The sequence below is a fragment of the Muntiacus reevesi genome, chromosome 2, assembly GCF_963930625.1.
Source record: "Muntiacus reevesi chromosome 2, mMunRee1.1, whole genome shotgun sequence".
In the NCBI taxonomy this organism is placed as follows: Eukaryota; Metazoa; Chordata; class Mammalia; order Artiodactyla; family Cervidae; genus Muntiacus; species Muntiacus reevesi.
Genome location: NC_089250.1, coordinates 277,487,720 through 277,515,156, shown reverse-complemented (window position 1 = coordinate 277,515,156; position 27,437 = coordinate 277,487,720). Strand labels below are relative to the sequence as shown.

The window sequence follows — 27,437 nt, the reverse complement described above, 5'->3', positions numbered from 1 at the left end:
GCCTGTTCCCAGTACACGCATTAATGAATTAATTAAAGCATTGCACCAACCAGCCACACCTACTCCTCTTTTAGTGTGTGTGTGTGTGTGTCTGTGTGTGTGTGTGATGTAAGTATGAAAGTGTGAGTTCACCGGTGGGTGTTTAATCTGTATTGTTCTCTCTTCTCCTTGGAATTTTCTTCCCAATGGACTAGTGTTATTTTACATTCACTAAACACTGTTTGACCATCCCTCTCACTCCCCAAAAAGCCCATCTAAATCAGGTAATATGATTCTTTGGGGGCACAAGTCCGCCATCTCGTTGGTCTCCTGGCTTTCCAGATAAAGTCACTATTCCTTTCCTGAAGTCTTCATCATTCCATCCCTTGACAACAACGTGAGGTTGGGCTCCGAGCACATTTATGAGACATCAGCAGAGGTGTCGTTCATTTTAGAAAAAATCCGTAGGCGTCATTCTCACAATTGATATTTGTGGTTTAAAGGAAGATATGCAGATGGCAACAGGCATATGAAAAGATGCTCAGCATTGCTCATTAGTAGAGAAAGGCCATTTGACACTGCGATGAGGTACCACCTCGTACCGATCAGAATGGCCATCATTAAACAGTTGATGAATAATAGATGCTGGAGAGCATGTGGAGAAGAGGGAAACCCTCTTACACTGTTGGGGGAGTGTAAACTGCTACAGCCACTATGGAAAACAGTAAGGAGAGTTTCCATATGATCCAACAATTCCAGTCCCGAGCATATATCTGGAATAAAACTATACCTTGAAAAGATTCATGCACCCCTGTGTTCAGAGCAGCATACTTACAACAGCCAAGACATGGGAACAGCCTAAATGTCCATCGACAGATGAATGAATAAATAAAATGGATATGCTTATACACACAGAGAATGGAATGCCACTCAGAGATTTAGAAAATGAAATAATGCCGTTTGCAGTAGCATGGACGGACCTGGAATTATCATATTAAGTGAAATAGACAGAAAGAGAAAGACAATGTTGATGTGATATCACCCATCTGTGGAATCTAAAAAGAACATATCAATGAAAGAGGAACAGACCCGCAGACATAGAGAACAGGCTTGTGGTTGTCAATGGGGAGGGAAGGATTGGGAACTTGTGTAGCAGATGAAATCTATTTTTACATAAAATGGATTAACATTGAGGTCCTACAGCATGGCACAGGGACTTCTATTCAGGATCTTTCCATAAATGATAATGGAAAAAATATATATGTCAAGCTGAATCAATTTGCTATACTGCAGAAATGAAATACACTTCAAAAATTTTTTAATTTTAGAATTTGTGGTTTATATTCTGCAATGAAATAATATATGGCAGTAAATACCCACACACTGAAATGACAAAAAATATAGATCAATTCTGAAACATGATATTAAGTAAATAAAAGGAAATTTTAAGAAGAGTGACTGTATTCTTAGTCTTTTACACACATAATGATCAAGAGGAGATTAGATTTATTATTTTTTTTTATTAGGTGGAGGCTAATTACTTCACAACATTTCAGTGGGTTTTGTCATACATTGATATGAATCAGCCATAGATTTACACGTATTCCCCATTCCGGTCCCCCCTCCCAATTAGATTTATTATTTAGGGAGCATCAATAATGTTAACAACCCCCGACCCCAGCAAAATGGTGTGGAATCACTGCCCTTACTGAGGTTCTTTCCTATCTATGAACAACAGCTGATTTGGGTGTATGGCTGCTCTTGGAGTCCGGAAACAGCTGGGCCATTTTGTCCCTGTTTGGAATTGATTGTTGTGGACATGCCTCTCACTCAAGCATTCTGGAGTTTAGAAGTCTCTACTTGACATATTTTCTGTTCATTTGAGTATGTAGTAAGCAAGGTTGACCACCTTTTCAGGCAGAACAAATTCCCCTCCCCAAAAAACACCAAAGTCATCTTTACACACATTATCTTTGTGTACATGTGTGGTCCTTGCATTGGAAGGGGATCAAGAGAGAGAGACAGAAAGGGTGTTGTGTGTGCAAAGTTTCCACTCACAGTCACGAAAGAATTTCAGATGAAGAAGAGTCAGAGAAAGACAATTCACATGATTTCACTTATTTGTGACTTCTAACAAAATGAACTAATTTATAAAACAGATTCACAGAGAATGAACTTACAGACACCAGGGAGGATAGTGTCAGGGGAGGTTAGATTGGAAGTTTGGGATTGCCTTATACACAAAGATGGATGACCAACAAGTACCTACTGTAAAATCAGAGAATTCTACTTAATATTCTGTAACTACATAATTGGGAAAAGAATTTGAGAGCAATAGATGCATGTATATGAATAACTGAATCACTTTGCTGTACAGCTGAAACTAACACAATTAGTTTCTTAATCACATATATTACAATATAGAATTTTTAACAATTTTCAAAGAGCCATAATATGCATGTTTGTTCCTCTCGTAAGAATGCAGAATCAAAGTCTCTATTAATGAGTCTTTAATTGGTAACCTGTACTGAGCCAGAGATACAAGGTGGGTACATGTGATTTCTCTTCTGCAAAGACTTAAGGTTAATGACATTTATCACGAGCTTGGGAAAAGCATGCTGCATGGTATATACAGAATCACCATGACTACTTGCTAAAGGCAACAAGAACCTGTTCAAGTCCTCCTATGTTTATAGTGTTCAGGGGAACAAAAAGTGGCGCTCAGGTCATAAGGCGACCTCAGTGACGAGGCTCAGACAGACCTCCATCCCTGGTGTGAGAAGAGGCTGCCCATCGTCCCCTGTGACCTGCACCAGGCTGACTGTACCATCACCACTGCCCGCCTTCCGCATCCTGTGACTCGGTCAGCTTTGCTCAGTCCTGCCTCCTGCCTCACAGAAGCAGAGCCATGTGGCCCACACTCCTCAGCTTCCTGAGTCTCGGTGAGTCTGGAAAGACATGGCAGGAGAGGGTTATGGTGGAAATCGGGGATCTTCACACCACTGACCAGGTTCCCTGGATGAGGGTGCAAGGAGCGTGGGGTCCACTGGGACAAGCCATCTCTGACGGGCTTTTCCTTCTAGGATTCTGTGTGAGTCTGAGGATCTGGACAGCTGTGGGTGAGTCCTCCCCATCCCTTATTTCTGTGTTCAGCAGAGCAGGCGGGGCTGAACAGATGACACGAGGGGCAATGTGAGACCCCTGCCAGTACAGTGAGAGCCGTGTGCCCTGTGGATCCCAGGTCCTCTATTCCCTTGATACTCATCTTCACTCTCCCCAGAGGATAGCCCAGCTCTGGACTCTGGACCTGAAGGGACAGTGTGAAGTCTGGGAGCTGGGAGCTGGGTCCCCTGACTGCCATTTCTATCATGAGAGGGAGCAAGCGGCTGCAGCCCACAGACCCCTCTCCAACAAGGTGTCATGTCCAACCGGCTCTTCACAACAGGATCTGCAGGACCGCCTGCTAGAGCTGACCCCAGGGGAGGGCCTGGGCATCAGGCAGGGCACCTGGACCTGGTCCCACATTTGATGGAGGCTAGCTAACAAAGGAGCGGGGTTCATGGTTTCCTTCCTGCTTTTCAGTCAAGTGGCATTTTCTCTCCTTAGTTGTGTTACTGTAAGTTGCTCAGTCGTTTCTGACTCTTTCTGACCCCATGGACTGTGGCTCAGCAGGCTCCTCTGTCCATGGGGTTCCCCAGGCAAGAATCCTGGAGGGGGTTGCCACTTCCTTCTCCGGGGCATCTTCCCTACCTGAGGACTGAACCCTGCTCTTTGCAGGGAGATTCTTTACTGTTTGAGCTACAACAAATACAACACGGAAGTCCTTTAACTTCTTTTCCATGCATCATTTTTCTGTGGTGTTTTCCTTTGCATGCATTGCACAGTGTGCAGGATTTCAGTATCCTGATGAAGGATTCAACCCAGGCCCTTGGCATAGAAAGTGCTGAGTACTAACCCCTTGACCTTCTAGGAATCCCCAATGTTTTATATTTTGAGAGAGTTTTCAACATTTTTTCAGTCCAAGGACTTATTCTTCTCCTGAGAAGAATCACTGCTCAGAATCACATCCTTAGGCTCTCCATGATGTCTCTCCTGGGTTGATGTGTCTCTGTCTGTCCCCATGCCCTAGGTGTCCTTGAATATCAGGGTGATGCACTTTAGAGTTGCTACCTTGGAAGAATTGAAGGGGAAGGCCTCCAACAAGAGCAGTGGGGAGACGGGACTGTTCCTATTTTCTTCTCAAAGCCTGTGCCTCCATCTCTCCTAGGTGAATTTGAGAAGCCCTCTTTGTCAGCCAGGCCAAGCCCCGTGGTTCCCTTAGGACAGACTGTGACTCTCCAGTGTCACTTCCGTTCTCCACTTAAGAGATTCAGACTGTTCAAAGCAGATGGGACCAGTTTGTCCGAGCTCCAGGGAAATCATTTCAACAACTTCACCCTTGACCCGGTGACCAGAGAACATGCCGGGTCCTACACGTGTTCTGGAGGCTACCGGTCCCCACACAGTGACCCCCTGCAGATTGTGGTCACAGGTAGGAGGGGTCCAGACAGCCCGAGATGGCCGAGCCCGCAGGCAATCCTACCTTAAGTCCACATGCCAGTGCACTCAAGGCTACTCAGGATTCCCAGTCAGGAGCAAACTACTGAAAGAGAACCCACTCTGAGAGTTTAAACTCGGGGTATTGAATAGATGGATGGGGTACCCCAAGGCAGGAAGGAGGAGCATCCCTCGCCATTAGTAGATAGGATGGGGCCACTGCCTGCCAGCAGGGAGGATGGGAACGATCCTGATCCAGCACCTGCCACCCAGTAGGGAGCTGTGAAGGAGCTGGAACCCCAGGGAGGATTCTCAAAAATGTCTTTAGAGGCATGAGGTGGGATCACAGATGGGATACATTTTTTTCTCCACTGCCTTCACAATGGAGTGGGAAGAACCGCATAGAAGCCACAATGATGCCAGTCATCACCCACGTTATGAGATATATGTGAAGGGAGAGAGGGTATGCATTCTCAGAACCACCCCAGCCCCTCAAATGCAAATTAGGGATGGGAAGAGGCTGAGAGCATGGCAACCCACTCCAGTATTCTCGCCTGGAGAATCTCATGGACAGAGTAGCCTGGCGGGTTACAGTCCATGGGGTCTCACTTAGTCAGACACCAGTGAAGCAACTGAGTATGCATGCATGAAGTTGAGAGCAGATTCAACAGCTAAAGAGTTTAGAATAAACACAGAGGAGGCTGGAGGTCTTGAGCAAAGAGAAAGAGAAAAGCATGAGCCAGAGCCTGAGAACAAGTCTAGAGAGAATGCAATGGAACAGAAAGGAAGGGATATTGGCTCTGCTGGTTCATGGGAACATTTCTCACACCTTCAGATGTCAGCGGAAGTGCTGAGGTGGGTTGACCACTGAAGCTCAGAACCTCTTTGCTCCTAGGTGTGTTCACAAAACCCTCCATCTCAGCCCACCCAGGCCCCCTCGTGCAGGAGGGAGGGCATGTGACCCTTCGATGTCACTCACCGCTGTCGCTTGACAAGTTTATCCTGCACCAGGAAAACAGCACAGGGCATTTCCAGAGACATAGAGAGACTTTCCCAGGTGGGCATGCCGCAGCTGACTTCTTCATTGGCACCATGACCTCAGGGAGTGCGGGCACCTACTGATGCTACAGCTCTCAGCCGCTCCCCCTATGAGTGGTCAGCCCCCAGCGACCCCGTGGACATCGTCATGACAGGTGAGTGTGTCCAGACCAGTCCCCTCTGCTGTCTGTGTCACAGAAGGTCTGGTGTCCAGTGCGGCATCCGTACCGGGAGAAAAATGACAGGCGTGCAGAGACACTCACGCACTCGGGAGAGGGAACAAACCAGACAGAGAGGACGTGTGAACACGGAAGGGAGAAGAGAACAGACCACATGCAATGCGGTAAAGAGAAGACACAGCCGGTGACAGAGTGAAGGAGCAACAACGTGAAAGAACGATCAGTGGAGAAAAATGTACCAGAGCAGGGACCAGGGCAGTTCCCGGCTCAGGCAGGCAACGATGCTTGGTTAAGGGGCTGGTTTCCCACCTTCAAGTCAAAGCTCCCTTCCTCTGTCAGGAGCGCTGTGGTGCCCAGTGTGTCAAGGCAGATGACCTTGCAGTCTGGCCCCTGGGTGGTCAGGATGGAGGTCGACACCTTGAAGTTGCTCACACTTGTAGTTTAATGTGTTCTTCTGCACAAAGAGGAAGGAGTTGTCCCTGCCAACCCTCCCCACTAAGGAGTCCCTTCCAGGCCCTGGGGGTGGGCAGGGCAGTGCTGAACACTCTCTCAAGTTTGAAGTGGTCAAAGATCCAATGAGATTCTGGCAATCTCCCGGCCATAATGTCTGCTTCTCGGTCAACACCATGTTTTCTGACGGTCCCTACAGAACCTAATAGTTTCTGTCTTTCAAGAGAACCCCACATCTTTTTGATTTTTAACGTATATTTTTTCTTATTCATTTTTGTTGAAGTCTAGTTGATTTACGATGTTGCTAATTCCTGTTGTACATAAGACTGACTCAGTTGTTCATATACATATATTTCTTTTCAGAGAAAGCATAGTAAATGACAGTTCATTATTAAAGTTATGTTTGAATTTGTCCCTGTGCTGGGTATTCCTTGCTGTGGGTCTTTCTCTCCTGGTGGTGGGCGGCCTCTCATTGCAGTGCTTCTCTTGCTGCAGTTCGGGCTCTAATGCTGGATTTAGGACTAGAGTTACTTTATGCTTTAAGACAAAGGTCTCTTCCTTCCAGGTCTGTCCATGAAACCCTCTCTCTAAGCTTAGGGGGGCCCCGTGGTGAGGTCAGGAGAGAAGGTGACCTTGCTCTGCAGCTCTGAACGCACCTTTGACCAGTTCCATCTGCTCAGGGAGGGGGAGAACATTGGGCACCTGCTCGCTGGTGGCCGGGGCTCTCACGGAGCACTCTAAGCTGAGTTCCCTCTGGGTCCTGGGACCCCAGCCCACAAAGGGGCCTACAGGTGCTACAGTTCCTTCACTCGCTCTCCCTATGCGTGGTCAGACCCCAGCGACACCCTGGTCCTGTCTGTCACAGGTGAGGACCCTCCTCCTGGCCCAGCTTTCTTGTTGTTCTTCAGTCGGTAACTTGTGGCCAACTCTTTGGGACCTCGTGGGCTGCAGCATGACAGACTCCTCTGTACTTCACTATCTCCCCTTCGTGAATCACAGCCTTTTCGTGATGAACGTGCTTGTGTAACTCAATGAAGCTATGAGCCATATTGTGCAGAGCCGCCCAAGACTGACAGGTCATAGAGAAGAGTTCTGACTAAAGTTGGTCCCCTGAATGAGGAAACAGCAGCCCACTGCAGTATTCTTGTTTCCAGAATGCCAAGAAGTGTCCCCTGCTTTACAGTACACTAAATCACTTTGTTTTGGTCAAGAAGTCCATTTGGTTTTTCCATAACATCTTACTCTATCAGTGAGCTCTAGCTCAAGGGCCCTGTGCTGGTGTCAGGGGAACCTTAGGGCTTCTGGAGAAATAGAGGCATGAGAACCAGAGAGAAAGAGAGATGGTCGGTGGCATCTCAACCCTCTTCTACTTCCTGTATGGATGCTTCTCATCAGAGTCCTGTCTATCCAGGCAAATAAAGAAAAGGGTCAGGGTAGACCCAGGAGAAGGAGAGGCTGAGCTGATTTGGGAGGATCATAGATTGTATTGGGCCCTTGCACTTAATGTTTTCCCAGAGGCACCTCTGACATACAGGTGATTTCCCAATTAAGGAACATAGATACTCAGTCCTGGAGCAGAAATACTGTCTCTTGCTTAGAGTTGTCATTCTTCACAAAGGATATTCTTCCGACCTCCTTTCACCATCTCTTCTCCAGTATGGTGGGTCTACTCAACACATTCACGGGGAGGAAACAGTAGCTCTCTCCTCCCTCATCAGTGCTCTGAGGGATCACAGAGTCAAGCACAGGCAGGAGGTCAAAGTTCCAGAAAGAACAGTCCTCCTTTGGTGGGGTGAGGAAGGTTACTTGCTCACCACTTCTGTCTTTTTTCTCCTAGGTTCCACTACAAGTACTTGCCCTTCACCCATGGATGCACACACCAGAGAAAGTAAACAAGAAGGTCTCCTATTTCAGCAAATTTCTAAGAAGACATAGGGGTCCTGTGTGAGTGCTCGCTCTGCCAGCTCCCAGCATTGGGACGTTGAGCTTCTCAACATCTGTCTCAAGTCAGCATTTGAGACTGTAGTGTGCAAGAGAACCAGAGGGGGCATTGAGATCCTGGGACTGGGAATTTCTAAATTGAAGATAATTGGTCAGAGTGACCTGATCCCATGCGTAAGGGAGATGCTGACCCTCCCTCCACCAGGATCTTTGGGGATGGATGGGGGTGACAAGTGGATAATTTGAGGGAGCACCTTAAATATGTTATTCCACTGTTAGTGTTTTAAAAACTAAGCATTCCACATTCAGAAATAAAAGTGTAGTATCTTCTTGAGGATTCCGTTCCAGGTATATGTGGATGAGGGGGAAATGTACTGAGGATTAAAATCGTCTCCATTCATGGAAAAACACCATGCCTTGACGTGAGGGAGCAGAGAAAAACTGCATTGGTGCCCAGTGGACCTTGGTTCAGACCTCTGCTGGTCTTGCAGGGCCTCTTTACTTCATCCACTGCTAGCATCTCTCCTGGATGCTTTGGTACCTCCTGGGAAGTGGAGACCATAAGTGATCAGGTTGACAGATGCTGACAGTTTGATGAAAGGATACGATAACTGCAGTGTATAGGGGCAGAGTGTATGCAATGAAAACCAGGCCTTCCGTTTGTTTGTTGGCAGAGGCAAGGCTACCTCAAGAGCACTCCTGTGCACTGTACATCGTCCTTGGGCTTGTCATAGCCTTCACGTCTACCATCATCCTCCTCACTGCTCTTCCCTGTCATTTGTGTTCTACCTAAAATCGTAAGCCTGAAGGTGGTGTGCTCAGCACCATCTGACCCAGGGGGAGGTGGGCTCATAGCAGAGAATGAGGTTTTCGCTTTCGGCAGGTTAAAACTGGTTTCCAGTGTTATCTCTGAGGGAACATCTTCCAGACCCCATAGAACCCTGTTCTTTTTATGAACATATGTGTTGATTTCTTCTTGGCTGCATCAGGTCTTTGCAGCAGCATGGGGGATCCACATTGCAGTCTGGGATGTGGTTCAGTCTCCACAGCTCGTGCGCTCAGCTGTTGAACCATGTGGGGCTTAGTTGCTTCAAGACACATGGGATCATAGATCTCCCACCAAGGATAGAACCCAGGCTGCCTGCACTGGAAGATGGACACTTAATCTCTGGACACCAGGGACATTCCAAGCCCTGTTCTTCCCTTCAACTACAACCATCTGTTCTTCTCCCCTACATGATCTTGGGAATCTGCTGATATGCAGAATAGTATGGTCCATAACAGAAGATACAGGATGGGTCTGTGGGTTTGCACAGGCTCCTGAGACAGTCCATGAATGGATAGGCTTGTAGATGGAATGTTTTGTTTTTGATTTGTTTATTGGAGTAGACAGACCCAGCAACAGGGGCATACCCTTGCCTTTTTCTGGATTTGATGACCCCATACAAGTTATGGAGGTTTTCGATAACTGCCTTCACCCCCAAGATCCTTGACTCTCTTTCATTCGCAGATCTTGCCATTATGGAAGGAGAACCCCAGGAAGATCGAGCAGTGAGCGGCGTGGTGAGTCCTCCCAGCCCAAACCCTTGCCATAGCATCAACCCTTCTAATGCCCAATGTCCCAGCCTTCAAATATCGCGTCTCAGTCCATCATTCTCACCTCCTTCCTCTCAGGACTCTCCAACAGAAGACGTGATATATGCTCACTTGAACCTCGTGACCCTCTCTGAGAGACTGAATACTCCCACCCCCCTGAGCCCCATGCACCCCTTCCCCGAGCCCAGTATCTATGAGGAATTCAATGTAAAGAAAGACCGTGCTGAGCCCTGGCCTGGCCTCAGGCTCTGAGCACACAGAGTGCTGCATATCAAAGACTTAGATATCTTTTTGAAGAGGTTCCTCCGTGGACACTCCTCCTCCTCCAAAGCAGCCCAGCAGCTCTGAGGTGAACAGTGGAGTCTAAGATTGCTGGGTCATCTTCAAAAATCCCACAACCTCTTAGTAATCTCCTGTCTCTTTTAGGACTCCATTTTATCTATCTCATTGTTTGGGGAATGGTATAATCAATCACACATACTGGGTAGGTTAATATGATCATCTTACTTTATCTATAATTCCAATAAATCATAAAAAAATCTGCCAGCTGATTCTTCAAATTATTCAGCTTAAAAAAAAACACAAAACCAATAAATAAGATATCTATTCAGCAAAGTTTTACAAGGATGACTTTACTTACAAAACTGAAACAGCCTTGTAGACTTAGAGAACAATCTTAGAGTTACAGAGGGGAAGGGTTGGGGGAGAGATAGACTGGAAGTTTAAGATTGACATGTGCTATATTGAAAATAAAATGATTTCCATAAAAACTAATAAAAGCAAAGCTAGATGGCCACATAAACAGATGAAGCATATTCTGTTTGAGATATCCAGTGTGGTGCCACTACCTATATGAGGATGGGTGTGTGCATGCTAATTCTACTCAGGCATGTCCGACTCTTGCAATGGCATAGACATTGTGAGGTTCACTAGGCTCCTCCATGCATGGACTCTCCAGGCACGAATCCTGAAGTGGGCAGCCATTCCCTTCTTGAGGGGATCCTCTTGACCCAGGGATCGAACCCACGTCTCTCCTGTCTCTTGCATTGGCAGGTGGATTCTTTACTACTGAGCCATCGAGGAAGCTGCCTCATTCTTTTCCCAGCCATGTGCACTGAGGCTGCTGGGGTTCCAGGGGTAGAAACAGGACAACACTACCCCCTCAGTCTGGACCTGCACTGGCCAATATAGTAGGTACCAAGCCTCTCGGTACAGACAATGACTCTACACGTATATGAAAAAAACATTCAGTTCATCAGTCACACCCACCACGTTTCAAGGGCTCAGTAGCGTCCTGTGGCCACATGCCAGGGTGCTGGACAGAGCAGATGTTTAAAGAGTCCCATCATCACCGAGAATTCTACTGGACATTCCACTCCAGATCACTGAAGGTTTGCAGAGAGAACGCTTGCCCCAGGAAGGGTTTGCATATGTTGTGTGAATCCATTGATATTTGCACATTTTGTCTTTTTGGCTTCTTGTCACCAAAGCCAAGGATTTGAGAAGCTTGTGCCTCTTAAGTTATCAACAGGTAACACAATGTGGCTTGGCTCACCCAAGTGGAAGGCTGAAGGATAACACCATGAGGACCCCGGTGTGAACTGAGCTGGCAAATGGGGCAAAGATCAGGCTCCACGGAGCTTTAGTTGCTCATTGAGCTCTCTGTGTGCAATCTTTCTCCTGGGTTAGAAGTAAACCACCCAAGAACTGTTTTACCAAGAGAAATGTCAAGATCGATACAAATGAAGACATGCAGGAGCATCCTTTCCTGTTGCTACTGTGAGTGAGCACATACCACACGGCTCTGCGATATATCTGAACGTGCAATCATTTCATAATACATGCAAGTCAGGTCATTAGCTTGGACACCACAGGGCTGTATGTCAATTATAACTCAATGAAACTGGATAGATAGATAATATATGTGCTCAGTCGCTTGGTCATGTCCAGCTCCTTGCGACCCTTTGGACTGAAATGTTATAGGATCCTCTTTCCATGGGGTTCTCCAAGCAAGAGTATTGGAGTGGTGACTTCCCTGGTGGCTCAGACGGTAAAGCATCTATCTACAATGCGGAAGACCAGGGTTCGATCCCTGGGTGGGGAAGATCTCCTGGAGAAGGAAAGGGGAACCCACTCCAGTATTCTTGCCCAGAAAATCCCAGGGATGGAGGAGCCTGGTTGGCTACAGTCCATGGGGTCGCAAGGAGTTGGACACGACTGAGAGACTTCACTTTCACTTCACATTGCATTTCATTCTCCATGATGATATGTAGATAGATAGATCAATAGATTTTAGTGGTGGCTATACCACTTCCTGAGGTGGTTGATGACTTTAGCAGGCTATTTCTTGTATTGTTTGTTTTTTGCTTCGTGGAAGTATATCATATGTATTAATATATGTGTCTGTCCTTGATCAGGAACTCTGATGAGGACCATTCTAGTCTGAGTCCTGGAGTCTCTGTTGGATGAAGAGGAGAGCAACATGCACCATCAAAGGATGCTTTGAAGGGACAGAAATGACTCTATGCTTCACCTCAAGGGGACAGAGACACATCCTGCTTCTTGCACACCCTGGCCTGTCACTGGGAGAAGTAAAGCCTGCCCACTGGGCCAATGAGGATGAGCTGTGCTCTCTTGTGAGAGCAGACTGTACTTTGCAAATCTCCCCAGCCATCCTTGCTCCCTCACCCTGCGGTTCACCAGGTCTCTGAGGGCCTCGCTGGTGCCTCCACCCAACCAAGGCAGGGAGTGAAGGTCACACTCATCTCTTCGACTCTTACTCTCATATTCAATCACGCAGTAAATGAATTCAGCCTCCAGGGTGCCCCTGACCCCTGCTGTCCTCTCCGTCCACATAGTCCAGCCCACAGCCACACCTGGATCCCAGCCATAACCTCCCTGGGTTCTCAGCTCCAGACCCACATGCCCATCTCCAGTTCATCCGGCACATTTCACCTTTCTAACTCACATTTCAGAATCTGCTTTCTGCCCCAAATCCTTCCATGGAGCCCACATCTTCAGGGCAAACTCCAAACTCTTCTATCTGAATTCAAGCTTGATCATGGTCCTCCACAGCTGACCCCCACACCCCAATCTCAGGTATCACCTTTTCTTCCCTCCCAATGATACTGGTGCACACAGACACACACAGACACACAGACACACACACACACACATGCAAACATGCAGAAAATAGGCCATTTAACATTTTTGTGCTGTCTCAGCTCAGCTCCTCTGAGAACACTGAGCTAAACAAGTTCCTTTTCTCCTCCCAATCGAAAGTAGATGCAAAGGTAGTCTGTCATTTCCATCACTTGTTAGTGGGTTTTTGCATTATTAAGGGGCTATTTTCATAAGAAAAATCCACATAAATCTTTTAGAATGCTGGTTGACATGCCCATATTGGAATACTTGAAGGCCAAGAATTTTTTTTAATTAAAAAAAATTACATATATACTCTCATTCCCCTTTTCTCTACAGCAGCTAATACAATGTGACCTTCATAAAGTTTTCTTATCATAGTCTTTTGCTTGTATATTCCATTTTTCTTAAAAATTAAACCATCATCCTTGAAGAGAGGACAGCACTGTACATGCCCACCACCAACTCCCCATCCTCCCAGAGAGTCCATGTGTCCCAGGGTCAGGGAATGTTCTTTTCTCTCTAGAATGTGCTCGCTCCTCCCCCATGGTGTCCAGACCACCGCAAGCAGCCTCTTCCCTCAAGTACAGTGTAGACGCTGTTGTTCACTCACTAAGACATGTGTTACTTTTGTGATCATGAACTGCAGCTCGCCGGGCTTATCTTCACTATCTCCAAGAGTTTGCTCAAACTCAAGTCCATTGAGTCAATCATGCCATCCAACCATCTCATCCTGTCGCCTTCTTCTGCTCTTGCCCCGAATCTTTCCCAGCATCAGGGTCTTTTCCATTAGTCAGTTCGTTGCATCATGTGGTCAAATTATTGCAGCTTCAGCTTTACCATCAATCCTACCAATGAACACTCTCAGGGTTGATTTCCTTTAGGATTGATGGGTTTGATCTCCTTGCTGTCCAAGAGACTCTCAAGAGTTTTCCCCAGCACCACAGTCTAAAAGCATGTTCTTCAGTGCTTGGCCTTCTTTACGTCCAACTCTCACATCCATATGTGCCTACTAGGAAACCATAGCTTTGACTAGAAGAACCTCTGTTGGAACAGTGATTTCTAATGCACTGTCTAGGTTTGACACAGCTTTTCTTCCAAGGAGAAAGGTTTTTTAATTTCATAGCTGCAATTACTATCTGCAGTAATTTTGGAGCCCAAGAAAAGAAAATCTGTCACTGTTTCAGTTTTTCCCACTTTTTTTTTGTTTTCTGCCATACAGTGCTGGGACTAGAATTCATGAGCTTCATTTTTTTAGGTGTTCACGGTGTAGATATAGACACCAGTTATTCTCATAATTCTTCTCTTAAAAAAATAATTGAATATTAGCATTTGATGCCCACATTCTGCAGAATCTGAGTTCTTCAAGCACCTACAGAAGATGGGTTTACCTGGGTCACGGGTGTATTTCTGCTGTGTGACACCAATGCCTGGGACAGAGTAGGTGCTCTGCAATAATTTATGAACTGACCTAAGATGCAAAGTAAATTTTTGCAGGGGACTGGTAAAATAAATTTCTGAATCCTAGTTGGAACCAGACTGCCTGGGGCTGAATCAGGATGAGAACCTGGGTCTCACCCTACAGAGCAGGCGGTTAGATCAAGCATAAAGAGAAAGAGCTGAGACCTCAGGTCTGGGCTGAGAGGCCTCCTGAGCCCTGCCTGGAGACATCAGAGCCAGGTCCATGGAGGGAGGGGCTGCCCCCTTGCTGCGGGTCCACGGCCATGGGAACCCCAAGGGGTGGCAGCAGCTCCCCAGGGACCACATGCTGTTTGTCCTCAAGGGCCCCGTGGTCTCCTCACCTGTACAGGGCGGGGGTGGGCCTGTCTAGGCGCTCAGAGCTGCAGACATGCCTTCCATCCTCTCTGCGCCTCTCTGCCTCGGCCAGTTGTGGGGGCAGGAGGGGACCGCAGGAGGATGTGGAACGCCCACCCCCCACCCCCAGTTCACAGGAATGTCAGGGCTCAGGCGGCTGGAGGGACCAGGGATCCTGATGGGGAGAGAATGAGCCCAGGCTTTCGCTGGCAAATCTCTCACTTCCAGGGCTGAGTCTGGGCCAGAGGACCCCGAACCCTGCAGGTGAGTCTTTCCAGGGCTCCTGGGTCCCCATGTCTCACTTCAGTCCCAGGATATCGGTGGGGGAGGAGGTGGGGGCACTGGGATCCTAGAGTGATGGTGGAGAAGCCTGGAAGGGCTCCTGAGCTGAGCTGGGGAGTGAGGGGTGGGGAGGTCCTGGGTGTCAGCCTCTGACTTCCTTCCAGGGGCTTTCCAGAAACTCACCATCTGGGCTGAGACTCGTTTGGGCCACTCAGGGTGCCCATGTGAATACACCGTATGCAGAGTTGGAGTGTGAGCGTGAGTACACAGACCATCAGGGAGTATGTTGCAGTTGGCCTGCAGTATTTGGGGAAGGAAATGGCGACTCATTCCAGTATTCCTGCCTGGAAAATCCCATGGACATTGGAGCCTTCCAGGCTACAGTCCATTAGGTTGCAGAGAGTCCGACATGGCTGAGCGAATTAGTTTTCTTTCATTTTATTTAAAATTTATTTATTTTACTGGCTCCATTTTCTAATCTGATAATATTTATATTTTATTGAAGTCTACTTGACTTACAGTGTTTCAGGTGCACTGCAAGGTGATCTTCAGTTATACAAATACGCATACATTAATTTTCAGATTATTTTCCATCTTAGGTTATTGCAACACATTGACTGTGGTTCCCCGTGCTTTACAGTAAATCTTTGCTGCTTGTTGCACATCTTTTTTAATTAGAAACCTAGCATTGTATCCAAACTCCTATTTTTAAGTTTATGGTATATTCCACCTCAGTGCTGCTACCCTGTCAGTGAAAGCACGATGCCAACATCCCACCAGGTCCACGTGAAAAGGAAATGGAAAACAGTGGCAACGTGAATTGTGGGAGGAAATATTGAATCACATTATCTACTGCTGGGCTTCCCTGGTGACTCAGATGACAGAGAATCCGCCTGCAATGCGGGAGACCTGAGCTCGAGCCCTCGGTTGGGAAGATCCCCTGGAGAAGGAAATGGCAGCCCACCCCAGTATGCTTGCCTGGAGAATCCCCATGGACAGAGGAGCCTGGGGGGTTGCAGCCTGTGGGATCACAAAGAGTCAGACATGACTGAGGGACTAAAACTATTCTCAAGGCTCTGAACTTGAAAGGTATTACACTTTCCCTTTCATAAAGACGTAAAAAGCGGCAGAACAGGCAAAGCCTGTTGTCTTGTCAGGGGCTTAGAGGGAGAGTATGACTAGACCTGCATGGACAGCTTCAAGAGCAGAGGATTCGAAGATTAAAAGCTTTCCACAGTGGAGAAGACGTAACTATAGCTATGGCTGATCCATGTTGATGTATGGCAGAAACTAACAATATTGCAGTTTTCCTTAAATTAAAAATAAATTAATTAAGGTGAAAAAAAGCTTGCAACAGGACTTCCCTGATGGCCCAGTGGTTGGGAATCTGACTGCAAATGTGGGGGACAGGGGCCTGATCCTGGGACTGGGAACGTTCCTCATGCCTCAGGCAGTTAAGCCCGTGGGCCACAAGCCCATGTGCCTAGAGTGGGTGCTCCACAGCAAGAGAAGCCTCGGAGATGAGAAGACCCTGCGCCACAGCAAAGAGCAGACCCCCTTCCCGCAACTAGGGAAAGCCTGTGCCCAGTACAGCCATTAATGAATTAATTAAAGCGTTGCAACAACCAGCTATCTCTCCTCCCCTTTTAGTGTCTGTGTGTGTGTGTCTCTGTGTGTGTGTGTGTGTGTGTGTGTCTGTGTGTGTGTAAGTATGAAAGTGTGAGTTCAGAGGTGGGTGTTTAATCTGTATTGTTCTCTCTTCTCCTTGGAATTTTCTTCCCAATGGGCTAGTGTTATTTTACATTCACTAAACACTGTTTGACCGTCCCTCTCACTCCCCAAAAAGCCCACCTAACTCAGGTAATATGATTCTTTGGGGCACAAGTTCGCGATCTCGTTGGTCTGCTGGCTTTCCAGATAAAGTCACTATTCCTTTCCTGAAGTCCTCATCACCCCGTCCCTTGACAACAACATGAGGTTGGACTCAGAGCACATTCATGAGACATCAGCAGAGCTGTCGTTCATTTTAGACAAAGTCCGTAGACATCACTCTCACAATTGATATCTGTGGTTTAAAGGAAGATATGCAGATGGCCAACAGTCATATGGAAAGATGCTCAGCATTGTTCATTAGTAGAGAAATGCCATTTGACACTGCGATGAGGTACCACCTCATACCGATCAGAATGGCCATCATTAAACAGTTGACGAATAATAGATGTTGGAGAGCATGTGGAGAAGAGGCAAACCCTCTTACACTCTTGGGGGAGTGTAAACTGGTGCAGCCACTGTGGAAAACAGTATGAAAGTTCCTCAAAAAACTTAAAACAGAGTTTCCATATGATCCAACAATTCCAGTCCCGAGCATATATCTGGAATAAAACTATACCTTGAAAAGATTCATGCACCCCTGTGTTCAGAGCAGCAAAACTTACAATAGCCAAGACATGGGAACAGCCTAAATGTCCATCGACAGATGAATGAATAAATAAAATGGATATGCTTATACACACAGAGAATGGAATACCACTCAGAGATTTAGAAAATGAAATAATGCCATTTGCAGCAGCATGGATGGACCTGGAATTATCATATTAAGTGAAGTAGACAGAAAGAGAAAGACAATGTTCATGTGATATCACCCATCTGTGGAATCTGAAAAGAACATATCAATGAAAGAGGAACAGACTCGGAGACATAGAGAATAGGCTTGTGTTTGTCAAGGGGGAGGGAAGGATTGGGAACTTGGGATTAGCAGATGGAATCTATTTTTGCATAAAACGGATTAACATTGAGGTCCTACAGCATGACACAGGGACTTCTATTCGGGATCTTTCCACAAATGATAATGCAAAAATATATATATGTCAAGTTGAATCAATTTGCTGTACAGCAGAAATGAAATGCATTTCAAAAATTTTTTTTAATTTTAAAATTTGTGGTTTATATTCTGTAACGAAATAATATATGGCAGCAAAAATGCACACACTGAAATGACAAAAAATATAGATTAATTCTGAAACATGATATTAAGTAAATAAAAGGAAATTTTGAGAAGGGTGACTGGACTGTTACTCCATTACATACATAGTGATCAAGAGGAGACCATATTTATTACTTAGGGAGCATCACTAATGTTAACAACCCCCACCCCCAGCAAAGTGGTGTGGAACCACTGCCCTTACTGAGGTTCTTTCCTGTCGATGAACAGCAGCTGAACTGGGTGTATGTCTGCCCTTGGAGTGCTGAAACAGCTGGGCCGTTTTGTCCCTGTTTGGAGTTGATTGGAGATATGCCCCTCACTCAAGCATTCTGGAGCTTGAAAGTCTCTACTTGACATATTTTGTGTTCATTTGAGTATGTAGTAAGCAAGGTTGTCCACCTTTTCAGGCAGAACAAATCCCCCTCCCAAAAAAACACCAAAGTCATCTTTACACACATTATCTTTGTGTACATGTGTGGTCCTTGCATTGGAAAAGGAGCAACAGAGAGAGACAGAGTGTGTGTGTGTGCAAAGTTTCCACTCACAGTCACGGAATAATTTCAGATGAAGAAGAGTCAGAGAAAGACAAATGTCACAGGATATCGCTTCCTTGTGACATCTAACAAAATGAACTTATTTACAAAACAGACACACAAAGAATGAACTTATGGCTACCAGGAGGGATAGTGTCAGGGGGAGGTTAGCTTGAAAGTTTAGGATTGATATATACACACGGCTATATTTAAGATGGATGACCAGCAAGGGCCTACTATAAAAACAGAGAATTCTACTTGATATTCTGTAACTACCTAAGTGGGAAAAGAGTTTGAAAAGCAATAGATGCATGTATGTGTATAACTGATTCACTTTGTTGAACAGCTGAAACTAACACAGTTAGTTTCTTAATCACATATATTACAATATAGAATTTTTTAATATTTCAAAGAGCCATAATATGCATGACTGCTCCTCTTATAAGAATGCAGAATCAAAGTCTCTATTAATGAGACTTTAATTGGCAACCTGCACTGAACCTGAGATACAATGTGGGTACATGTGATTTCTTTCTGCAAAGACTTAAGGTTAATGACATTTATCATGAGCTTGGGAAAAGCATGCTGCATGGTATATACAGAATCACCATGACTACTTCCTAAAGGCAGCAAGACCTGTTCAAATCCTCCTGTGTTTTTAGTGTTCAGGGAAACAAAAGATGATGCTCAGATCATGAGGTAATCTCAGTGACGAGGCTCACGTCAGCCTTCCATCCCTGGGGTGAGAAGAGGCTGCCCATCTTCCCATGTGACCTGCACCAGGCTGACTGTACCACCAACACTGCCCGCCTTCCGCATCCTGTGACTCGGTCAGCTTTGCTCAGTCCTGCCTCCTGCCTCACAGAAGCAGAGCCATGTGGCCCACACTCCTCAGCCTGCTGAGTCTCGGTGAGTCTGGAAAGACCCGGCAGGTTTGGTTTATGGTGGAAATCAGGGGTCTCCACACCACTGACCAGGTTGCCTGGATGAGGGTGCAAAGAGCGTGGGTCCATCGGGACGAGCCATCTCTGATGGGCTTTTCCTTCTAGGATTCGGTGCGAGTCTTACGATCTGGGCACCTGTGGGTGAGTCCTCCCCATCCCTTATTTCTGTGTTCAGCAGAGCAGTCCTGGCTGAGGCAGATGACACTGGGGGGCAGGGTGAGACCCTTGTCAGTACAGTGAGAACCATGTGCCCTGTGGATCCCAGGTCCTCTATTCCCTTGATACTCACCTTCACTCTCCCCAGAGGTTAGCCCAGCTCTGGACTCTGGACCTGAATGGACAGTGTGAAGTCTGGGAGCTGGGAGCTGGGTCCACTGACTGCCATTTTTATCATCAGAGGGAGGCAAGCGGCTGCAGCCCACAGACCCCTCTCCGACAAGGTGGCATCTCCAACAAGCCATTCACAACCGGATCTGCAGGACCACCCTCTAGACCCGACCCCAGAGGAGTGGCTGGGCATCAGGCAGGGCCACCTGGACCTGGTCCCACATTTGATGGAGGCTAGCTAACAAAGGAGCGGGGTTCATGATTTCCTTCCTGCTTTTCAGCCAAGTTGCTTTTTCTCTTCTTAGTTGTGTTACTGTTAGTCACTCAGTCATATCTGACTTTTTGCGACCTCATGATCTGTAGCTCACCAGATTCCTCTGTCCATGGGGTTCTCCAGGCAAGAATACTGGAGGTAGCTGCCGTTTCCTTGCCCAGGAGATCTTGCCAGCTGAGAGATTGTACCCTGCTCTCCTGCATTGCTGGAAGATTTTGTACCATTTGAGCTTAAACAAATCCAACAAGGAAGTCCTTTCACTTATTTTCCATGCATCAATTTCTCTGTGGTGTTTTCTTTAGCCTGCATTGTGCAGCTTGCAGGATCTTAGTTCCCTGATCAGGGATCAACCCGGGCCCTTGGCACAGAAAGTGCCAAGTCCTAATCACTGGGCTGCCAGGGAATCCCCAGTGTCTTGTGTTTTGAGAGAAAGTTTTTCAAAATTTTATCAACCTGAGGAATGATTCTTCTCCTGGGAAGAATCACCTCTGAGAATCATATTCTTAGAATCTCCGTGATGTCCGTCCTGGGTGGACTGTGTCTCTGTCTGTCCCCAAGCCCCAGGTGTCCTTTAGAACCACGATGATGCACTTTAGGGGAGGAAACTTGCAAGAATTGAAGTGGAAGCACCCATTGGGGCAGGGGGGAGAGGAGATCATTCCTATTTTCCTCTCAAAGCCTGTGCCTCCTTCTGTCCTAGGTGCATATGAGAAGCCCTTTTTGTCAGCCTGGCCAAGCCCCGTGGTTCCCTTAGGACAGACTGTGACTCTTCAGTGTCACTCCCATTCTCCTTTTGCAATATTCAGACTGTTCAAAAGAGATGGAGCCAGTTTGCGCGAGCTCCAGGGACATCATGTCAACACCCTCACGCTTGGCCCGGTGACCAGAAAACATGCCGGGTCCTACACGTGTTCTGGAGTCTACTTGTCTTTCTCTGTGTGGTCCACACACAGTGACCCCCTGCAGATTTTGGTCACAGGTAGGAGGGGTCCAGCCCAGCCCGGGATGGCCGAGCCTGCAGGCAATCCTACCCTAGGTCCACGTGCCAGTGCAGCCAAAGACGTCCTCAGGATTCCCAGCCAGAACCTAACCAGGGAAAGAGAACCCACTCTGAGAGTTTAACCTCAGGGTTTGACTAGAAGGATGGGTGCCCCAGCTCAGGAAGGAGAACCTCCCTAGGCTTTAGTTAGACAGGATGCGACCACTGCCTGCCAGCAGGGAGGAAGGGAATGACCGTGACCCAGAACCTGCCACCCAGTAGGGAGATGTAGCCCCTGTGAAGGAGCTGGAGCCCCACGGAGGAATCCAAGCAATGTCTCCAAAGGCAAGAGGTGGGGTCACAGGTGGGAAATGCTCCACTTTTTCTCCACTGCCTTCCTAATTTTGCCAGTAATCACCCACATTATAGGAGATGTATGTGAAGAGAGACAGGGTAAGCATCCTCAAAACCACCCCAGCCCCTCAAATGCAAATTAGGGATGGAATGAAGCTGAGAGCATGGCAACCCACTCCAGTATTCTTGCCTGGAGAATCTCAAGGTCAGAGGAGCCTGGCGGGCTACGCTCCATGGGACCCCACAGAGTCGGACACAAGTGACGTGACTGAGCATGCTTGCATGAGGCTGAGAGCAGATCCAGCAGCTAAAGAGCTTAGAATAAGCATAGAGGAGGCTGGAGATCTTGAGCAAAGAGAAACAGAAAAGCATGAGCCAGAGGCTGAGAACAAGGCTAGAGAGAATGCAACAGAAGACACAGGAAGGGTAATTGGCTTTGGTGGTTCATGGGACATTTTTCACACCTTCAGATGTCAGGGGGAGAGCTGAGACAGGGTGAATCACTGAAGCTCACAACCTCTTTGCTCCTAGGTGTGTTCCCAAAACCCACCATCTCAGCCCACCCAGGCCCCATAGTGCAGACGGGAGAGAATGTGACCATCCGCTGTCACTCACCACTGCTGCTGGACAAATTTATGCTGCACAAAAAAGGCAGCAACTGGCATTTCCAGAGACATGGAGAGATGCTCCTGGGTGGGCATGCTGCAGCTGACTTCTTCATTGGCCCCATGACCTCAGGGAGTGAGGGCACCTACAGATGTTACGGCTCTCTCAGCCACTCCCCCTATGAGTGGTCAGCCCCCAGTGACTCTGTGGACATCGTCATCACAGGTGAGTGTGTCCAGACCAGTCCCCTCTGCTGTCTGTGTCACAGAAGGTCTGGTGTCCAGTCCAGCATCAGTACCGGGAGATAATGACAGGCGTGCAGAGATGCTCACACACTCAGGAAGGGGAACAAACCAGAGAGAGAGGAAGTGTGAACACGGAAGGGAAAAGAGAACAGAGCACCTGCCATGTGCTAAGGAGAAGACACAACCAGTGACAGAGTGAAGCAGCAAGAACGTGAAAGAACGAACAATGGAGAAAAATGTACCAGAGCAGGGACCCGGGCAGTTCCTGGATCAGGCAACCAATGATGGTTGGTTAAGGAGCTGGTTTCCTGCCTTCATGTCAGAGCTCACTTCCTTTGTCAGGAGCTCTGTGGTACCAGACGCCCTTGCAGTCTGGCCTGGGTGATCAGGACGAAGGTCGACACCTTGAAGTTGCTCACCCTTGTGGTTTAATGCGTCCTTCTGCACAAAGAGGAAGGAGTTGTCCCTGCCAACCCTCCCTACTAAGGAGTCCGTTCCAGCCCCTGGGGGTGGGCAGGGCAGTGCTGAACACTCCCTCAAGTTTGAAGTGGTCGAAACCCAATGACATGCTGGAAATTTCCAGGCATAATGTCTGTTTCTGGGTCAATACCATGTTTTATAATGGTCCCAGAAGAACCTAGTAGGTTTCGTCTTTCAAGAGAACCCCACGTCTTGTTGAGTTTTAAAGTATATTTTTTCTTATTTATTCTTGTTGATGTCTAGTTGATTTACAATGTTGCTAATTCCTTTTGTACATAAGACTGATTCAGTTAGTCATATACATATATTTCTCTTCAGAGAAAGGATATTATATGACAGTCCATTATGAAAGTTATGTTTGAATTTTGCCCTGTGCTGGGTATTCATTTCTGTGGGACTTTCTCTCCTGGCGGTGGGCGGCCTTCTCATTGCAATGCTTCTCTTGTTGCACACTTCTGGCCTTAGGCCTATATTTAAGACTAGAGTTACTTTGTGCTCTAATATCAAGGTCTCCTCCTTCTAGGTCTGTCCAAGAAACCCTTTCTCTCAGTCCAGGGGTCCCCGTGGTGAGGTCAGGAGAGAATGTGACCTTGCTCTGCAGCTCCGAGCTTGCCTTTGACCAGTTCCATCTGCTCAGGAAGGGGGAGACCCTTGGGCGTCTGCTCGCTGGAGGGCGGGGCCCCCACGGGGCACTCCAGGCAGCGTTCCCTCTGGGTCCTGGGGCCCCAGCCCACAGCGGGGTCTACAGGTGCTACGGCTCCTTCTCTCGCTCTCCCTACGCGTGGTCAGACCCCAGCGACCCCCTGCTCCTGTCTGTCATAGGTGAGGACCCTCCTCCTGACCCAGCTTTCTTGTTTCTACTCAGTCGATAAGTTGTGTCCAACTCTTTGTGATCACCTGAACTGCAGCATGATAGACTCCTGTGTCCTTCACTATCTCCCTTCGTGGATCACACCCTTGTTGTGATGAAGGTGCTTGTGTAACTCAATGAAGCTATGAGCCATGTCGTGCAGGGCCACCCAAGACAGCACGGTCATAGAGAAGAGTTCTGACAAAAGCTGGTCCCTGAAGGAGGCAACAGCAACCCGCTGCAGTATTCTTGTTTCCAGAGCGCCAAGAAGTGTCCCCTGCTTTACAGTACACTAAATCACTTTGTTTTGATTAAGAAGTCTCTTTGGCTTTTTCCATAACATCTTACTCTATCACTGAGCTTTAGCTCAAGGGCCCTGTGCTGGTGTCAGGGGAACCTTAGGGCTTCTGGAGAAATGGAGGCAATGAGATCCAGAGAGAAAGAGAGATGGTCAGTGGCATGTGAACCTTCTTCCACCTCCTGTATGGATGCTTCTCATCAGAATCCTGTACATCCAGGCAAATAAAGAAAAGGGTCAGGGTAGACCCAGGAGGAGGAGAGGCTGAGCTGATTTGGGAGGATCAGAGATGGCATTGGGCACTTGCACTTAATGTTTTCCCAGAGGCACCTCTGATATACAGGTGATTTCCCAGTTAAAGAGCATAGATACTCAGTCCTGGAGCAGAAATAGTGTCTCTTTCTTACAGCTGTCTTTAATCGTGAGGCATACCCTTCCCGCCTCCTTACACCATCTCTTCTCCAGTATGGTGGGTCTACTCAACACACTCACGGGGAGGAACCAGAAGCTCTCTCTTCCCCCATCAGTGCTCTGAGGGATCACAGAGTCAAGCACAGGCAGGAGGTCAACCTTCCAGAAAGAACAGTCCTCCTTTGGTGGGGTGAGGAAGGTTACTTGCTCACCCCTTCTGTCTTCTTTCTCCTAGGTTCCACTACAAGTACTTGCCCTTCACCCATGGAGGCACACAGCACAGAAGGTAAGCAAGAAGGTCTCCTATCTTTGAAAATTTTTGAGAGGACATAGGGGTCCTGTGTGAGTGCTGGCTCTGCCAGCTCCCAGCACTGCAACGTTGAGCTTCTCAACATCCGTCTCAAGTCAGCATTTGAGACTGTGGTGTGCATGAGAACCAGAGGGGGCATTGAGATCCAGGGACTGGGAATTTCTAAATTGAAGAAAGTGGGTCAGAGTGGCCTGATCCCATGCCTAAGGGAGATGCTTACCCTCCCTCCACCAGGATCTTTGGGGATGGATGGGGGCAGCAAGTGGAGAATTTGAGGGAGCACCTTAAATATGTTATTCCTCTGTTAGTGTTTTATGAATTAAGCATTGCACATTCAGAGATAAACATGTCATATCTTCTTGAGGATTCCGTTCCAGGTATATGCAGATGGGGGCGGGGTCGGAATGTATTGTGGATTGAAGGGTCTCCATTCATGGAAAAAGAACATGCCTTGACGTGAGGGAGCAGAAGAAAGCTGCATTGGTGCCCAGTGGACCTTGATTCAGACCTCTGCTGGTCTTGCAAAGCCTCTTTACTTCATCCACTGCTAGCATCGCTCCTGGATGCTTTGTTACCTCCTGGGAAGTGGAGACCACAAGTGATCAGGTTGACAGATGCTGACAGTTTGACGCAAGGATACAAAAAACCAGTGTCTAGGGCACAGTGTACGCAAAGAAAAACCAGGCCTTCCGTTTTTTTGTTGGCAGAAACAGGACTTCCTCAAGAACACTCCAGTGCACTGTACATCGTCCTTGGGCTTGCCATAACCTTCACCTCTACCAGCATCCTCCTCGCTGCTCTTGTCTGTCACTGGAGTTCTACCACAAATCGTAAGCCTGAGGGTGGTGAGCTCAGCATCATCTGACCCAGGGGGAGGTGGACTCATAGCAGGCAATGAGGTTTTCACTTCCCGTAGGTTAAAACTGGTTTCCAGTATTATCTCTGAGGGAAAATAATCCAGAGCCCCATGGAATCCTGTCTTTTTATGAAAATATCTGTTGATTTATTCTTGGCTGCATCAGGTCTTTGCAGCAGCATGGGGGAACCACATTGCAGTCTGGGGTGTGGTTCAGGCTCCAGAGCTCATGCGCTCAGCTGTTGTAGCACGTGGGGCTTAGCTGCTTCAAGACACATAGGATCATAGATCTCCCACCAAGGATAGAACCCAGGTTGCCTGCACTGGAAGATGGACACTTAATCTCTGGACACCAGGGACATTCCAAACCCTGTTCTTCCCTTCAACTACAACCATCTGTTCTTCTCCCCTACATGACCTTGGGAATCTGCTGATAAGCAGAAGAGAATGGTCCATAACAGAAGAGGTAGGATGAGTCTGTGGGTTTGCACAGGCTCCTGAGACAGTCGGTGAATGGCTGGGCTTGTAGATGGAATGTTTTGTTTTCATTTAATTTAGTGGAGTAGACAGACTCAGCAACCTGGGGCACACCCCTGTTTTTTTCTGGGTTTGATGACCCATCAAAGTTATGGAGGTCTGGAATAACTGCCTCCACTCCCAAGATCCTTGACTCTCTTTCATTTGCAGATCTTGACATCATGGAAGGAGAGCCCCAGGAAGACCCAGAAGTGAGCCATGAAGTGAGTCCTCCCAGCCCAAACCCTTGCCATAGCATTGGCCCGTCCAATGCCCAATGTCCCAGTCTTCGAAGATCGCATCTCAATCCATCATTCACACCTCCTTTTTCTCAGGACTCTCCAGAAGATGATGTGATATATGCTCACTTGAACCTCGGGACCCTCTCTGAGAGACTGAATACTCCCACCCCCCTGAGCCCATTGCACCCCTTCCCCGAGCCCAGTATCTATGAGGAATTCAATGTAAAGAAAGACCATGCTGAGCCCTGACCTGGCCCCAGGCTGTGAGCACATAGATTGCTACAAATTAAAAACTTAGATCTCTTTTTAAAGAGGTTCCTCCGTGGACACTCCTCCTTCTCCTCCAAAGCAGCCCAGCAGCTCTGAGGTGAACAGTGGAGTCCAAGATTGCAGGATTATCTTCAAAAATCACACAACCTCTAAGTAAACTCCTGTCTCTTCTAGGACTCCATTTTATCTATCTCACTGTTTAGGTCGATATGGTATAATCAATCACACATACTGGGCAGGTTAATAGGATCATCTTACTTTTTCTAAAATTCCAATAAAGCATAAAAAATTTCCCAGTTGTTTCATCAAATTATTCTGTTTTAAAACAAACACAAAAACAATAAATAAAATGTCTATTCAATAATGTTTTTCAAGGATGAACAATTTTACAAGACAGAAACAGACTTGTAGATTTAGAGAACAATCTTAGAGCTATGGAGGGGAAGGGTGAGGGGAGAGATTGATTGGAAGTTTAAGATTGACATGTGCACACTGCTATATTTAAAATAAAATGCTTTCCATGAAAAATAATGAAATCAATGCTAGAAGGCCAAATAAAAACATGAAGTATATTCCGTTTGAGATAGCCAGTGTGGTGCCACTAGCCATATGAGGCTGTGTGTGTGCGTGCTACGGCAATTTAGTCATAACTGACTCTTTGCAACCCCATGAGTAGTGTGTAGTTCGCTTGGCTCCTCTGTGCCTGGGATTCGCCAGGCAAGAATCCTGAAGTTGGTTGCCATTACGTTCTTGAGGGGATCTTTTTGTCCCAGAGATTGAAACCACATCTCTCATGTCTCTTGCATTGGCAGGCGGATTCTTTACTACTGAGCCATCGAGGAAGCTCCCTCAACCTTTTCCCAGCCATGTGAACTGAGGCTGCTGGGGATCCACGGGTAGAAACAGGACAACAAAATCCCCCTCAGTCTGGACCTGTGCTGGCCGATAAAGTAGTTACCCAGCCATGCAGTACAGACAATGGCTCTACACGCAAATGAAAAA

The 27,437-nt window shown here is 47.3% G+C and overlaps 2 pseudogenes; both read left to right on the top strand.

Annotated features, from left to right (window-relative positions):
* The first annotated feature begins 2,887 nt into the window (after window positions 1-2,887).
* On the top strand, window positions 2,888-9,971 carry LOC136157674 (putative killer cell immunoglobulin-like receptor like protein KIR3DP1; annotated as a pseudogene).
* A 9,377-nt stretch (window positions 9,972-19,348) lies between these two features.
* LOC136158957 (putative killer cell immunoglobulin-like receptor like protein KIR3DP1) lies at window positions 19,349-26,414 on the top strand (annotated as a pseudogene).
* Window positions 26,415-27,437: the final 1,023 nt, after the last annotated feature.